This window comes from Drosophila obscura, unplaced genomic scaffold (genome assembly GCF_018151105.1).
Source record: "Drosophila obscura isolate BZ-5 IFL unplaced genomic scaffold, ASM1815110v1 contig_97, whole genome shotgun sequence".
Classification (NCBI taxonomy): Eukaryota; Metazoa; Arthropoda; class Insecta; order Diptera; family Drosophilidae; genus Drosophila; species Drosophila obscura.
The window spans coordinates 1,111,825-1,128,950 of NW_024542891.1; the positions used below are offsets into that span (position 1 = coordinate 1,111,825).

The window sequence follows — 17,126 nt, forward strand, 5'->3', positions numbered from 1 at the left end:
TTTATCTTCGAAGAATTTCATAAGAACAATCTTTCTATTTAGGTGCTAAAAATTTAATAAGCAAGTGCACCGTCTTTTTATTCATTAATGAAAACGAAAACTTTCTTTCTTTTGACTACAGTTTGATGCATTTTTTGATGCAACTATGATACACCAAAACTTCACGTCATAGAGTATATGAAACTTCGGTTTGCTTCTTTTTTTTATTTTTTGTTTGGTTTTAGTTTCCTTTTCGGCTGTGTGTGGGTTGCCTAATAAATTTAACGTAATTCACATTACATTAAGGTTACATTTGGTTTACTTCAACCCCATACACTCTCGTCACTTACTCTCTCTCTCTCGTTCTAACTTTCTCTTCCTTTCTCTGTGACTTTCTGTTTATCCCTCCCTCTCTGTCTCTCACTCTCTCTTTCTGTCGGTGGCTGTCTGCGCCTGCGACTGTTGTGTGTCGAGTGCAGGAAATATATAATGAAGTGTTCGCTTTGTTGGAGCTTAATTAGGCGGATAAGTAATATTTTTGCCTTTACCTCAAGAAAACCTCGTACGAGGCCCCCACTGTTTTTTTTTTTTCCTCTTTTCCATGTGTATTTGTGGGTATGTAGGATGGGAGGGAACCCTGGGAAACTTTGGAATTACGCAATTAGTTCACCCTGAGTGCACAATTCGGTCACAAATTTACTAGTAGCTTCATCGTTAAGGGGAACTGACAGGAGTTCGTCCTGCTTTTCATCACTAATCAAATCGGTTCCATTCTTTTGGCTTTGGTTCGTTTCTTTTGGTTATTTTCTTTGAATAAAAATAAAAATGAGAGATCTGCTCGAAAAGATTGATTGCCGGAACAGGCCTTACACATCTATAACAAGCCTACCCTTCCCCCACCCGCCCTCCAGCCACAAACGAGTGGCACGTGGCATGGGGGCCCATAGTGAATGTGGCATAGTGGCTTGGGACGTTTGGAGCGTGCCAAAGCGGCGCATTCATTTAATATAATAATGATAAGGCCCCCAATGACAGGGGGACATTCTTCAAGCAACCCTCCAGAGTCCAAAGTCGTATCTATGCGGCGGCTATATGGCCATAATGTCAATGGGCGGGGCGTGTCACACAGCCACTGCTGGGGGAGGCAGACGATACCAGCATTGTGGAGCGCACCGCTGCCCCCCGTTGAGGGCCGACTGTTGAGGTGTTTGGTTGGGCTTTGCATGGTGCCGGTTCTTATGATCGAAAATCAATATCTAACCCTATTGTAGCGTTGACCTCCGCACCGCACAGACACCACAATAAATACATTGCAAAAAGCCACAAGACAAGCGACCAAGAAGGTGACTCAGTGAACGGAAAGCGCACCAACAAGAACAATTAAGAACGATTTGTTGTTTGTTGTTTGTTTGTGTTGTGACTACCAGAATACCCTCCAAGCTGATTTGTACGGTCCAAATGATTTAAGAATCACTTGGATAATTTTTTGTTTTGTTTGTTTTTTTTTTTTTAATTTACTTATTCTTTTTTTTCATTTTTAGTTTTTTATTTAAAATTTTATTTGAAGAATTTTGAGTACTAGTATCATTTAATCGTGGTAAGAGATGAGAGAAGAGCGAACAGAGAATGATCTCTGCGTCATCCGAAGATAAGGATATTCGCTCAATTATTGGACATTCTTCACAGCGAATATCTTTGGGTTCTTTGACCAGAGGAACAGTGATGACATTAAAGTCAACAAACAGTTAAAGATAAACGTTCTTTATATCGACACTCTATGTTGTTATATATATCCGATTATGATACATTTGGCTAGTTAATGCTATTTTTCCTATATTTATCTATATCGATATGTATTTTTAAACTTTGGGCAGTCACAAAGGAATTTTCACAAAGCCGCAAACTATGAAACTATATTAGGCAACTCCTTCACTCTAAATAAAATATACCCATTGGACTCTCATTGAGGTCTACGCAAGTACATATCAATAAACATAAACAACGAGACCGAAAGAAAACTCGTCACATTAAAAATGAGTTTTCCAACTAATTTTTCTGTTCTTCTATGTACGTATAAATATAAATATGTTGACGTGTTCTGTTGACGCTTTTGGGAATTGGAAAATAGCACATATGTACGTATGTATGTGTGTATGCATGTACATCGTATTAAAAAGTATAACCACACATAGAACCAAAGAACCAAATGGCAAAAACTCAAATATTTGCGCTAGCAAAAGGTAAACAACGGTGGCAACAAGGATTCAAAAAACACAGAGAAAGAGAGAGTGGGTGAGAGAGTGTGATAGAATGGGGTAGCGCCCCCAGGACTCCATCAAAAATGGGGGTGTGGTTGGGTGGGGGGGGGGGGGCCTAACCAAATAATTAATAAACAAACGATACCAAATAGACAGAACCACAGGCAGCGAACGGATGGCCTTGACTGAAATGCTTGCCACCAGAGTTTTTGGATGAGCCGCAACTGCCACCACGTGGCAGGTGCCCCCATTAAGAGTGCCCGTGCCCCGCCTCATGAAGGTTAGACATCCAGTCGCACGGGCCTGTTGGGGCCTGTCGCATGCCTGCTCAATTATCCAGCGAGGAATACCAGAGTGGCAACAATCAGACCAGACAGACATCGGGAAGCAGGTGCCCAACAAGGGGGAACGGAAATGGAAGTGGGACTATTCACCGAATAGAGTTAATGCCAGCGCGTAGCAATTTGGTTAAATTTCCAATGATTTGCTTCCGTAATAATGACAAATGACTAACGTGCTGCACACACGAGGCGAGGCACATATAAATGGATAATAATGTCGGCAAATTTGCTGCGATTCGATTCGATTATATTTGAATTTAACTTCGATTTCTAGCTGATTCTCTCGATTGCAGTCTATTTTTTTTTTTCTTTGTTTATACGATTGGAGGGGTAATGGGACACTCGTAACAGCACAAGACGTAACAGAATAGGGAACAGGACGTAGCACACAAAAAAAATACAGAACAATGAGACTGTCATGGCCACGTGCTTTGGGGAACTTCTTCTAATTCGGATGCGTCCTTCCTTCTCCTTCCCTACTTGCTTTAGATCTTTTTTTTTTCTTTCTATCTTTCTCCTCTTTTCTTTTCAACTATGGCGAAGCTTTAGACTCTTTTGTGCACTGAGCAAAAAATTATCATTTAGTGCCACGAAGGGGGTACACTATGATGCGCTTCATCGGCTGATTCTTCAATCAAGATATTGTTTGTTTGTATCTTAAAAAATTGTATTGAAATGAATACAAACAATAAGTAGCAGAGTCCTTTCGCTTATGGGAATACTATGTATTATTTTTTCCATCATTCATCGTATATACCCCAGTGGAACAGTTGTATTAGATTTAATATTCTTCAACATCTGTTCCCCTCACAACATAGCAGTTCTAGACAACACTGACATTTCTCTCAGTGTAGTAGACACTTGGGGAAAGCGCGTGTGTTCATATGCATATGAGTGGGTCCCATAAGGTAAAGGATATCAAAAAACATTTAACAGCCAAAAGGGGGAGCGAGATGGGAGTGGGTAAAGAAATGAAGAGAAAGCACGGGCATCCACATCCATCCCTCCTATGGGGCACGTGTCGTGCCCTAACGTTTGTGTTTGTGTGTGTGTGTGTGTCCTGGAAATGTAATCCCTTGAAGGAATTCCCTTTACAAGAGAGAGACAGGGCAGAACTTTTGTTTGAGGCTGATTTGTTTATGCGTGAGGGCCGCCATATCGCAAAGTTCTACCAAAATAGCAACTAAATCTCCGAACAACAAAAAAACACAAAAACCTCTGCCACAAAGCGAATTTGTTAATTGAAAATTTCCTCCTCTGAACACACACACACACACACACACCTTTCGAAGTGTAAAATGTGCCTCCCTCCTTCCTTGGTTCAAAAAAAAATACGAAAATAAAGTCAAGACAAAGAGAATGAAACAAATATAAGCACAGAAGAGATAAACAAAGTTCTGCCTCGTTCCAAATCCTCATCTCAAAAGCGAGTTTAAGGTCTTAAGGCGGGCCTGATTGAGCAACTTAATAATTCAGAATTATTCCGGGTGCCGTTGCCCCTCCCACCCACTCGTGGCACACTGCTCACAAAACAACAGAGAAAACACACCCCCCCCAAACATCGAGCACCATAGGAGATCTTTCTCTCTCTCTGTTTGGGGATTTGCATCTTTAAAACTGGAAAAATATTCATCTGGAGGGGCATTCTCAATGCCCATCCCATGTGGCGTATGCGTTATATCTGCCGCTCCGCTCGATGCGAACAAAAAATAAAGGCAACAACAGACAGATTTTCTGTGTCTCTGCCACGCCCACTCCTCTAATGTAGCCTTCAACACAACACTAAAAGGAAGGAATTTAATGTAATGTAGAGAAGAGCAGAGGGAGCAGAAACAAGGAGGCAAAGGAAAGTAAATGCGGAATCTGAGGGGCGCACACATGACGTATACGTAATGTGCGCCTCAGATTTTATTTTTTTTTTTTATTTTTTACTTCCGTTTCCTCTTCTGGTGCCACTATTTTGGTTTATACTTTCTACACTCACTTTTACTTTTACTTTCACTCTCACTCTTGCTCTTGCTCTGCCTTTGGGTTTGATTCTCTCTTGTTCGTATTTCCCCTTTATTACTCCTATTGCTTTCTTGCTCTCTTTCTTGGTGCTCCTTCTTCTCAAGAGCTCTTCCCTTTATCTCCTGCTGAAGATTTCTTCTTCCTTTCATCTCCATCTCCTTAAGCTTTCTTCCTTCTTGCTTCTCTGTTACTTTTCACCACTCCCCCAGCCTTTCCCTTCCACGCTTTCTGCTCATTCTTTTCTCTGTTTTATTGTAGCGCCTTTCACGTTTCGCTGCTCATTTCTTTTGGCTTTCTTTTCTGCTTTTTGTCGATGCTCTTATCTCGGCGTCTGCCTCGTGCTTCTACTGTTTCATTCTTGTTTCTGTCGCTTGTTGTTACATCCAAATCCTTGCATAACGTAACACCCAACACAACCAAACACCACCCAACACCACCCATTACCACCCACCACTCCAGCAGCGCCCAAACCATTTTGCGGTTTATCAAACGAAGCGAAAGTTGCATAAGATTGCCAGAGTTTTTTTTCGACACACGACAAAAAAATGTGCTACACGTTTCGTTTCGTTTCTTTTCGTTTGGCCAAAAACTGTCAGCCGGCTAAAGGATAGGGCTAACACAGGGACACACAAGCGCAGCACAGGACGAAACACGGGACACCGACATGTGACAACTGTAAAAAGCCAGTACGAAGCCAGGACGCAAGGGGCGAAGGCGAGTGGAAGAGAGGCAGAGGAAATGTCAATCAACAAGCCGGAACTGAAACTTAATGCAACCGGCTTGGAATTTCTCACAAAAACAAGAGACAAACACACACACAGAGAGAGCGAGAGTGAATGAGTAAGAGATAGTGAGGGGCTGGTGGGGGAAAGAATGGCAGAGAAACATGAGAGACAGATTTTAGCAAAAGAAAATAAAGACTGTTGTGGTGTGGGTGGGACAATGGGACACACACAAAATGTGGCCATGTTCTGTCGGTTAAATGGGTTGATTTGAGGCTTGAGCTTAAGGCGTCAGGCTGCAGGCTTGAGAGTCTCCAAGGGCTATTCCTAGGCCTCGACTCGACTCCCAATTCAGGCGGAATAGAATGTGGCCGAATGGGTCGTAACTTGGGGGCCGTGTTGACGGAGACGCCCCCAACTTGAGGCAATGTCTAATTATATTATTATTATCTTTGTTACTTTTACTTTTCGTTACTCACTCGCTGAATATTAAAGCCGGAATTCCCTTTCTCTCTCGCCCAGTGTGGCCTAGCATTTATGTGATTATATATTATATAGAATAGATATAGAATTTGTTGGAATAACACAGTAAACATTCTCCCTTCGGTTCTTTGTCTGTCATGAAATTTAAGGCGCAAGAAAACTTTAAACGCTCATTTAGCCAAAGGCCCCAATACCCCCAAAACACGTGTGGGAAACAAATTGACCCTCATCAACTTTTTTCAAGGTTTTTCTTGATCTATGGAAAGTGAATGGCATGCCACACACACACACACACACACACACATACGAGTATTCCATTCCATCAATCGAAAGGAGGACGCTCAAAAGACAGAAAGTTTTAAGCGATTTTAAAGTTTTTTTTTTTTTGCATTCTTTCATTCACCATTTGTATCCATTTATGTGGGAAAATTCATAATCATTTAATTGATGGTACAAATTATCAGGAAAATTCCTAGAAAGTTATCCAGCATTTTTCAGAAAAAACCGTTTTGTTTTTATTTCGAATCCTTAAATATAATATAATGAAAGAAGGATCCTGATATATGAAAAATTTATGATGATATCAGCAATTACCTTAATGAACTTCTCTATAATACAGATTATTTTTCAATATATTTTAAAAACGAAGCTTTAAATAATTATTCGGACTGAATTTACGGGCTTTTAAATGTAAATGTATATATTTTTGATATAATATACCAATGGAATCTCCCACTCCTCTCTCACTGATGGACAGTCTTCTTTGGGCAGTTCCCTAACGGACATTCGCAGGACATTATTTGGGGATAAACAAATTTTAATAACAATAAAAGTTAAAAGTTCGTGGTTACCTGTATCCCATGAAGCCCTGTCTTGAGGACCTTATTTGCCTTAATTTGTTAAGACTTTCTGAAGCTTAACTTTTAGGTTTTAAGAATCGCTGAAAAGCAGATCTAAATTTATGAAGGAAATCTATCTTTTAGGAATTTTCTTGTCAACTCAACTCAAGTCTCTCTAGCCGGACATATACATATCCCTGGAAGAATGAGGCTTATCTCATGGATGAAAAAAATCTTTCTCTTATCACATTATCCCTCAAAGAATGTACAGTAGGTGTTTTATATGTAGATATATTTTTTGTACATTCTACAAACATTTTTATTAAACGAAAAACCTTGAGTTATCCTCCCATAAATTCTAGTAAATATATTGCCCAAAAGTTTCTCATCGACTTTCTCTTTCTTTCCCCAAAAAGTTTTCCACACTCCCACTCCTTGCTGTGGCAACTTCACATCGCTTACATTTTCATCTTTATCTTTATCTTCATCTTAAGATTTGTTTATAGTAAGATATATGGGTTTAAGATACTACACTACATATGTATGTATGGATAATATTGCAAAACTATCGTACTTCTTCCGTTTTGGTCGGTTATTCTGGTGGTTCGGTTGTTTCGGTCTCTCTTGGATCGGTCTTGGATTGTGGTTTGGTGTGTGGTTTGGATTTCGTTTAGCTCTATGGAGGAGTATATGTATATTTTTTTTCGTATGCTGCTTGCTGCTGCTGTTGCTGCTGCTGGAGGCGAAGGCGGAAACGGAAACGGAGACGAACGCTGAAGGGTACTGTATGCTGGCGGAGCAGAGGCGGCGCTTGCTCCTCTGTCCGTCTTGGTGGCTCCCCCGTTTACTTTGCTCTTCTTTTCTTTTTGACTTTTGCTCTTCTTTACGTTTACTTCTAACTTTCTTCTTTCTGCGGTTTTTTCTTTTACATTTACTTCTACTCCAATTATTTGCTTTCTCCTTTTCTGTTTACTATTTTTGTTTGTTTGTGTGTTGCACCGCTATTCTGTTTTCGGTTTATTTAACTGTTTCTTTTGCTGTTTCTTCTACTACTTCTTCTTCTGTGTCTTTTGTTGTTTCTTTGTCTATTTGTTTGGTTGGATCTTCTTCGGTTTCTTGAGCTTCTTAATCTTCTATGTTTGTTGCTGTTTCTTTTGCTCTGTTTCTTCTACTCTTATTTTGATGTTTCTTCTATAGTTTGATGTTGTTCATTTTGCAGTTAATTTTTTTTTTTGTTGCATATTTTTTTCAGTTTCCTAGTTGTTTGTTGTGAGTTTTTGTTGTTGTGTCTTATATGTGCATTTTGTTGCTATTTACTTGTTATTATTTTCGTTCTTTGCTGTTGCTGTTGCTGTTCTTGTTTCACCTTAGATTTGCTGTTACTCGGTTGCAGTTGTTGGTCTGTTTGTTGTTTTAATTTTGTTGCCGTTATCGCACTGTTGTTGCGTCTTTCATTTTGTTTAATGTTTTGCTGCCTGCCAACAGAGTAGGTGTCTGTGTTGTAGGTGTGTTGTCTGTCTCTGTGTCTGTGTCTGTGTGTGGGTGGGTGTGTGTATGGGTGTGTGTATGGGTGTGTGTGTGCTTTTACCGGGTTGACGTTTGACGAACGAACAGCGTGGTTCGTAGATTCGAGGGCTGTTGGATGTTCAATTTGTTGCTCTTGTTGCTCTTGTTGCTGTTGCTGCTGTTGCTGTTGTTATTATTATTGTTGCGTTTACGCACACACATGCATACAAGCGACACCACATAAAGATAGATGCTACGCACGCACACATACACGCACGCACTTAAAAAAAATTAGTACTTGTTTTTTGTTTTTGTTTTGTTTTGTTTTATTTTATTTTAATGTAATTTTTTTAATTGCTATTATCGTAAGTGTTGTTACTGGTTTGTTCGGTTTCGTGCTGGCTAAAGGTTATCGTTGTTGATGTTGTTGATTTTGTATTTGTTGTTGTTGCTGCAGTTGTTGTTGCTGTTGCTGTTGTTGTTGTTTATGTATATAGGATATTTGATGGTTGAGCTCTTCTGCGCTCTCTACGTCAGCCATGGGTGTAAACACAATACAGACTGAACGGAATGGAATCTTTGAATGCCGACGATGGCAACGACGCCAGGCGATAGCAATGGCGGCAGCGGCAAAATGGCTGCAGCAGCAGCAGCAGAGACAGCGACAACCGACGGCAGCAACAGCGGCAGCGGCAAACGAGCAACGAACAAACGACAGACGAGCAGGTTCGAATTAACTCGACCACAAACCGAGCGCCGAGCAGCAGAACAGAAGAACAGAAGAGCAGCAGAGGCGGCAGAGGCGGCAGTAGAAGCATAGCTGAGGAGTACGTACAAGCAGTAGAGGCAGAGACAGGAGCAGCAGAGGAGTACCAAGCAGAGGAGTACCAAGCAGAGAAGCCCAGTACAAGCAGTAGGAAAACCAGCAACAACAAACACACAGTGTGGGCAGAGACAGCAGCAGTAGCAGCAGCAGCAGCAGTCCGACCGACACCCACAAGCCGAACGAAACAGAGAGCCAATAGACCCGATCTCTGTTTCAGCTCTGCTCCTGCTCTGCCGCTGTCGCTGCCGCTCTCGCGACATAGCACATGCAAAAAAGGGCCCTGAAGCAGTACCCGGATACAGTACCAGGCAGACGGACGGACTCCACGGCCCCCGGATCCCATAGCCAAAGCCATAGTTGGATAAATAACTGTAAAAACGAAACGAAACGAACAAGTGAGCAACGGCAAACGGCAGTCGCAGTGGCAGTGGCAGAGGCATCTGCTGGCAGACCCAGATTTTTCCCTTCCTGTCAAGCTGTCTTTATCAGCTGGTGCTGCGGCTTTACTCATTGCTGCTTCTGCATGCCTGCCGGCTACTGCCGCTCGCTGCTGCCGTTGCTGCTGCTGCTGCTGCTGCTGCTGCTACTGCTGCTGCTGCTGCTGCTGCTGTTGCTGCTGCCTTTCTGTTGCTGTTGCTGCCGTTGCTGCGTTGCTGCATTTTCCAATTGCAATTTTCGGTGGGCACATAATGAATTGGCATTGTCATGTGTGTTTAATTTGGCGGCAGAAGGCGGCATAACTAAGGAACGTAGCGGTGGGGGCGAGGGCAGGGCAGGAGAGAGAAAGAGAGCAAAAGAGAACGCAAGTCGCTTGTCGCTTGTCGGCCGACGGCGCTGCTTGACTCTCTCTTTTGACTGATTTCCAATCCACTCAACTTTGTTTTGCGCGCGCTCTCTCTCTCTCACACTTATTCTCTTTGAAGCCTGCTCCGCGTATTGGTATGTGTTGGTATGGCCATCTCGCTTCCACGCACCTACACTCCCATTGTAGGGTACACGCACAAAGCAGCGACAAAGCAGCGACAGCGACAGCGGCAGTGCAGTAGCAGAGGAGAACCGTTGTTCTTCGGCTTGCTTTCTGTCTTTTTTTTGGTTGTTGTTTTCTGTTTGGCTGCTTGGAACGAAGCTTCTTCTGGATGAACTTTGAGCTTTAGTTGGGGCTTTGGCTTGTGATAACGGAAGGAAAAGGAAAAGCATAATGTTCACTTGGCACGCGATATGAAAATCAAAATTGAACTTTTACAAGTTAATCCTTATGGCGGCTACACACAGAGACGGATATCTGTGGTATATACTCGTATTGCATGTAGTGGTATATAGAGAGGGGTAAATAACCAAACAAAATTCTTGAGCATTAAAAAATTCCATTTTTGGAAATCAGTAAACTTTTTTTTGTCCAAAACCAAAAGCCAGACATAGCGAGAGAGCGAGCGAGAGAGCGGCTTTTGTCCATGGCCTTCGGTTGGTCCTGCGCATTACGGAACTCCATTCCGTTTTGCGTAAGGTGATGGTTGCCGTTGTACCCACGCTTCTTCGTGCAGCAGCAGCAGTAGCCGGGGGAATGGGATGTTGCCCCAAATGGATGCTCAATTCTAACTTCTCCCACTTCTACGCGATTTTCATTGTCATCGGCAATTGTCGTTCTGCGTCTCGTTCCCCGTACCCTACCCTACCCTATCCTACCCCGTTGTCGTAGTCACGTTGCTCAGCCATATTTTGTGCATACACGGATATACTCCCACACACACGTGCATACGCATATCCGCACACGCAAACAAAGGACTTATACACGTACCCAGAGATGCATTCTTTTACGCTGATGAACTGACAAATGGATTGCCCGCCTAGCAACCAGAGGAAGACGTTGATGCCCCCACCCACCCTCCTTGGTTCGCTTCTCTTCTGCTTTGTACCCCCCCTTCCCAACTTCCCTTTGCCAACATACTCACATGGCAGACAGTTTTTTGGAAGAACTTTAAATCTTCTGTGTGGGGAGATCTTAAGGAGACGTAAAGAAAAACTAACAGTTTCTGCAAGTATTCCATCGCGTCGAACGTTACCCCCTGCTACTCTGTATGAAAGGAGTCTTCTGCATAAATATTTAACGCTTATGTATAACCAAAATATAAAAAATAAATATATAAAATATAGAATATATAATATAAAATAAAATAAAATATAACATAAAATAAAATATAATAAAAAATATATAAAAAGATCGTTTCCGATGCTTCTGCATTTGCTTAATCTCTCAAGAACGGGGCTTTCCACCGATCGTTTTCCTGGTATTTATAATAAAATAAAATATATACAAAAATATAATATAAATGCTTTTCTAGATCCTGCATTCAGAAGTGCATCTGTACTTCCAATATCAGCATCATAACTGTAGAAATAGTTTCATGCTGTATAAACAGGTCGTATACTTAATAAATGCATGTCTGTATGTATGTATGTATGTGTGTTCAACATTAAAGATCGCCAGACTGCACTTTAAATACAAAAGTGTTGGGCGGAAGGACATTGTCCTATTGAGCAATTAAATTGCCAAGTCGCAAATCAATCAGTGCATTTATTCTTGGGTGGAGAGCAGCTGCTGGCAATTAAAGGGAGCCACCAGTGGTGGTGGCCAGTGGCTTTTGCCCAGGACCCTAAATAACATTTCACGAGTGCATGGGCATGGTGCACATGCCACAAACACGAGTTTACGGAATTCACATGCCACAGACACGAGTGTGTGTCTCCCCAATTGTCTCAAGCGCCCATCACTCTCGCGCTGGTGACATTAACGTGAGAGTATGAGACATCGCACCTAAGCACACGCTTACCCTTACACAAGTACCCCATACCGTTCGTGTCCCTGCCACTTCGCGTTGCACAATCGGTTTGCGTCAGTAGCAGGGACAGGACCCCCCACAGACCCCCTGCAACGACCCAGATATCAAATGGAAATGGAAATGTCAACGCAAACGACAGATAGTCAAAATGTTGTCATGTCGGATTTTGAATAATTCATTGAAATGAAAACTTTATGCATTTGTCAGCCATTTGCCATTCCCCTACCCCTACCCCTACCACAGGCATCCTCTCCCCTAAGCCCACCAAAATCCACCTAAACCGCATAAAACCCCTAAACCCTACCACCAATCACCATTTTCTCATTCTTTTAGGTAAGTTTTCCATATTGGTTTTCGATTGAGTCTTTTAGGGGTGGGTAGGGCGTAGGTCTGGTGCGGAATATGACGGTGCATTTTCCATCTTGGGTTTTTTTTGTTTGGGTGGTTCGGGGCGGGGGTCATGGAATGACGTGCGAAGACTTGACGAAAGAACGCAAAAAGACAATGACTTGACGTCTGCCCAAAAAAGAAAAGTTAAGGCAAACTGAAAAGTGCACGAAAATCATCCTTTAAATAAGAGTACGAGTCTCACTGGGCTCTGAGGTCTAACTGCGAGACCATATCTCTGTTTGATTAATTTTTGGATAGTATTGGAAGATCTCTCTGGCTGAAGCATATTTTTGAAGCTCTAAGGGATGTGATTGTCTCCTAAAATACACAAATTAATTGGGTTATATATGCCCCAAGAAAAAACAGACAACGAAATATCTTTAATATAGAGCGGAAAGACACTCACAAAACATATTAACGACGAGGCGATCAACTTGGATCAAAGCAAATATTACATTCGAGTATATAGTACGAGTACCACAAAAACCACATTTATGGAATGCCCAGAAGATCCACAAAAATACACACACACACAGACAGGCACACAGGCAGTCACACAGAGGGGCAAATGTACAATTAATGGAACCTCAAAGCAGCCTATACTACGTCTACGTATACGTAATAATAGCCATACATATCGGCCATCTGTTGGACAGCGAAAGTGTCTCCCGAATTTGAATCAGAATCGGAATATGAATCTGAATCCGAATCCAAATCTGAAACCCATTACGATTATACAGCCCCTTGTGGCATGGCAAATGACTCAGAATTCAGTTGTGGCGCGACCTTTCGGTTTTGTGTCTCGGGGACAGTGCCTCTTGTCATATTTTATTGATAGACACTTGGAGGCAAACAACAACCGAGCACTTGCACACAGACACAAATACTCGCGTATATTACGAGACATACACTATGTGTATATATCTCTATACATATGTATGTATATCCATGTGGAATATTCGTCTAGGCAGGCAGGTATTGTAAATGCAGAGAAAACTGCAGTCGCCGTCCATTATCATTAAATTTTAAAAACATACTCGACTTGTTCATGCCGCATAATGCCTGCCGCCTGCCGACTGCCGTCTGCCACCGTCCGTCCGTTGGCTATAAGTTATTGGAGGACTATTGAGGCCACACCACCTGGCCGACACTTTTCACACACAGGTGCCCCTCTAATTGCCAGCACTCTTGCCACCCAATTGGTGAGTGCTTAACATTTAAAAGTCCTTCCTCGAAATGCAGACATATGGAAGTCGATCGGGTGGTCCCTTGGGGTGGGTCGAGTGTGGTGGTTGGAGGGTGGTGGGTGGAGGTTGATGGCTCGTGTTAGCAAACGCCTTAAATATTTTAGACGACACCACGTAATACCCATTGGGCGCAGCGGACCAATAGCAATAGACAAACAACAGCTCCAAGTGCATACGAGCTGTGCACGAGTGTATATAGTATAATTAAATATTAATCATCATCTAAATATGTTATGCCACACACAGGCACATGTCGTGGATGGATGCATCGATAATTCATGTCCGTTTGCCGTTGTCCCCGATCTCAGCGAACCGAAAGCGAAGAGTAGAGGTCGCTGGTCGCTGGTCTCTCTCTCTCTCTCTCTCTGTCTCTCTCTTTGTGCAGTTCCTTTCTTTCCATTAGCCATTAATTACGTGTCGATGTTTAAACTATTGTTTAAACCAACGGAACTGGCGTCTCAATCTATAAGACCATTTATTATGTCTGATGTAACTAGTAATTTAAACTGAATAACCGATGAAGTCCCATGAGTCCCATGCCACTGATTCGGGCAGAACCAAATTATAGGCTTGGCATCGCTTTCCGCGTATCTCTTCTCTTTTCTGATCCTGCACTATACTTCGCATATTGTATGTAGGTATGCCATATCTGGACTGAGGTGTTGGTGGGGGGGGGCTGTAAACAATATCAGCAAAACACTTCTACAAGAGTTTTTTCCATCCAGATTCACCATTTCATTTCCCATTTTGCCCATTTACCCCATTTACCCCATTCACCCATTTAATGATGATGATCCCCGATCGAAATCGTTTTCCCCCGCATAAACAATATATCAAAGAACGTATTTGTGTTGCCCTTTCCTCGCACATGCATTACCACCGATGGATACGCTTCGAACACTTGAACGAACTTTTGTCTTTAGCTGCTGATGGAATAGATGATCTCCTCTCTCCCTCTCTCTCTCTCTCTCTCCCTCTCTGTCTCTCGCCGCTCGCCGCTGATGTGTATATTTCCCACATTTGTTTTGTGTTATTGCTTTCATAGCCCGTGACCCTAAGCCCCCCAACCCACCCACTAACCTGAAGGGCCAGCAACGCTACTGGGTAGCGTTTGCATGCCCGATGTTCCAGGGTATTTGTTCTAGTTGTTCCCTTCATGGGTTCAGCCTGGCATCATACCAGACATTTTATTCGTGGAATAAATTTCACCTGCGTAAAATGATTCTCCTAGTTGTTCTCCTAGATAAATGCTTTTCTTTATTTCCTACTTTCCATTCTATTTACGAGTTTTTTCGCAAAATTAAAATGATCTTCGATTAAATTCAGTGTATACATCTCTTTTTTTGGGAATTCTTCAGAAAAAATAATTGCAAAGTTGCCCCTTTGGTATAGGAATAGGAAAACCAAGGGAATAAAGCGGCAGAAATGGAAAACTAATTTCTAGTATTGTTTCCGCCAATATTCAGAATCTCTTGCTCAGTTATCATACATATTTATGCCTCTATAAATCCATAAATATGTATGTACACAATGCCATATTCCCCTCCAATTAATATTGTGATTACATATCAGCTTCCTTTCCAGGCTACCAACCCATTTGAGGCTCCTACTTTTCCCATGAAATCTCATCTTCAGTTCACTATTTCCTTTTGTCAGACTCCAGAACTTGAAGTAACTTTATCCCGTATTCATTTATCTATTTCCACTCGTATGCCCCAAGCAGGGTATCAATCTTGCGGTGCTCTGCCTCATCAGCTGCCTTCGATCGCTATCCCTGGCCACTGGCGCTGGTGTCCATGCCTATTTGTGTTTTCCTGTGTGTTTGTCTGTGTGTTTGCAGATGCTTTTGGTTGAAAATAACTTCAAATGGCTCAAAAGAGAGAGAGAGAGAGAGAGGCGGCAACAAAGATAGCCGGACAGAGTGGCAGAGAGAGAGAGAGAGTGGCAGAGAGAGTGTGGCAGAGAGAGAGAGCGCGAGAGCATGGGCGTCGTGCGATTTATTTATTTTTATAGTTTTGGACGAACGGCGGACTTTTGGCTAGGCGGCAGCGTCGCCGAGTGGGCAAAGCGGCGGGGCACGTGGAAGCTGCCAACGAAATGCGAAATGGAAATGATCCAAAGTTATGGGAATGGAAATGGGAATGGAAATAGTGATAGGACGGGGTGGATATGGGTGGGGGAACGCGGATAAGGATTATACGTCATTGGTTTTGGTCGGCCGCTGTGCTGTGTGGTGGCACTTACCACTTACCAGAATGGGTCGCTCATTGGCGTAGGACAGTTTTCGCGTGTTCCGCAGGGTCTCCAGCCAGAGCGAATTTCGGCGTGCCGTGGATGTGGCGCCACCGCTGCCGCCTCCTCCAACGCTAACCGTGCGCGTCATAGCCGCTGTTGCGTCTGCGTTTGCGTTTGCGTCTGCGTCTGCTGTTGGCAGCGACGAAGACAGTAACGCTTGTGGCGCTGGGGCAGCGGGTGCCAGTCGCTGCGATGGCGACGGTCGCGTCGACGTCAACGATAGTGACGGTGAGGGCGAGCGACGCCGATGCCGATGGCGAGGGCGAAGGCGAGGGCGAGTGTGTCGGTGTTGGAGCTGGCGATACCGATGGCATCAATTGCGGCATGGCTGATGAGGCTGGCAAGCGTGGCCAGCGGCAGTGGCAATGATGGTGGCGGCATGGCGGCAAGTGTGGCATTGCCGACGGTCAGGCATTTCTGGTAGAGAGTGCCCGGTTTGCACTCGTTCTCCATGCAGGAGGCCGGCGACATGCTCTGGGGCTGGGTGCCCCCGTACAAATTCCTCTTATTTGTTTAATATCAAATATCCTTTGTGTGCACACTCCCCCCACTCTCTCACTCACTCACACACACGGGTCTTCCTCGCACAATCTCACTGTGGACCGAAAGGCACAAAAAAAAAATAGAAGGCAAATAAATGCTCACATTGGAGCAGCGGCCAGAGAGAGAGGGAGAGAGAGAGAGTCTGGAGTCCAGAGCCTGCAGCAAGGTGTAGTATAACTGTTTCCACAATCAACAAAAAAAAAGAAATAGCACTTTCCGTTTCACTTGCACAAAATGCAGTCGAGAGCGCACGCGACCAGGAACCGCAGCAGCGAACTTTCCAATGTGATTTGGATTGAGATTCGGATGGGGATTGTGAATTTGATTTTGATTTTGATTTGGTATTTTGGCTGCGTAATTGTCCAGAATGTAAACAGAAGGCAGCAGACCCAATCGGCATTTATTATAAACTTTTGGTACTTTCAGTCGCGAGAGACAGAGACCTGGAACGGTGAAGCCAGCAATTTAGCAGCGAAACAACGGACCAGCGATGATCCCTTCCGACGCAGCGCAACGACGACGCACAAATGGTTGGCCCCCCCAAAAATTATATTTATATTCCCATCTTTTCTTTCCTTTTTTTTTTCCTCGGTCTGCCTTTTCGTCTCGTCTCCCATTTTGTTCCGCCAATACACAACGGAACAGAACAGCCGATTCGCGGAGCACGCGTCGCTGCTCGTGGATCGTAAATGTGGGTGGGGTGGATCACGATTGGGAAGGTGGATGCCGAGTGCACAGAAGGTGGCAGGTGGCGAGGCGGGGCGAGACGAGACGAGACGAGGCGCGAGAGCTGAAGGCAGCAGCACCAGCAGCAGCAGCAGCAGCAGTAGGTGGAGAGAGCAGAGCTACT

The 17,126-nt window shown here is 43.5% G+C and overlaps 1 protein-coding gene across 22 annotated transcripts in view; it reads right to left on the reverse strand.

The window, feature by feature from the left end:
• Positions 1–17,126, reverse strand: part of LOC111074393 (small conductance calcium-activated potassium channel protein) — a 72,620-nt gene that overhangs the window by 39,252 nt on the left and 16,242 nt on the right. The window contains exon 1 of one of the 22 annotated variants that reach the window (XM_041596270.1): positions 15,690–15,801. The exons of 20 other annotated variants lie outside the window; for them this stretch is intronic. The gene's annotated coding sequence lies outside the window, so the exon portion shown is untranslated. Of the gene's footprint in view, positions 1–7,206; positions 7,331–15,689; positions 15,802–17,126 lie in introns of those variants that run through there. One more of the 22 variants, XM_041596272.1, reaches the window with a different exon arrangement.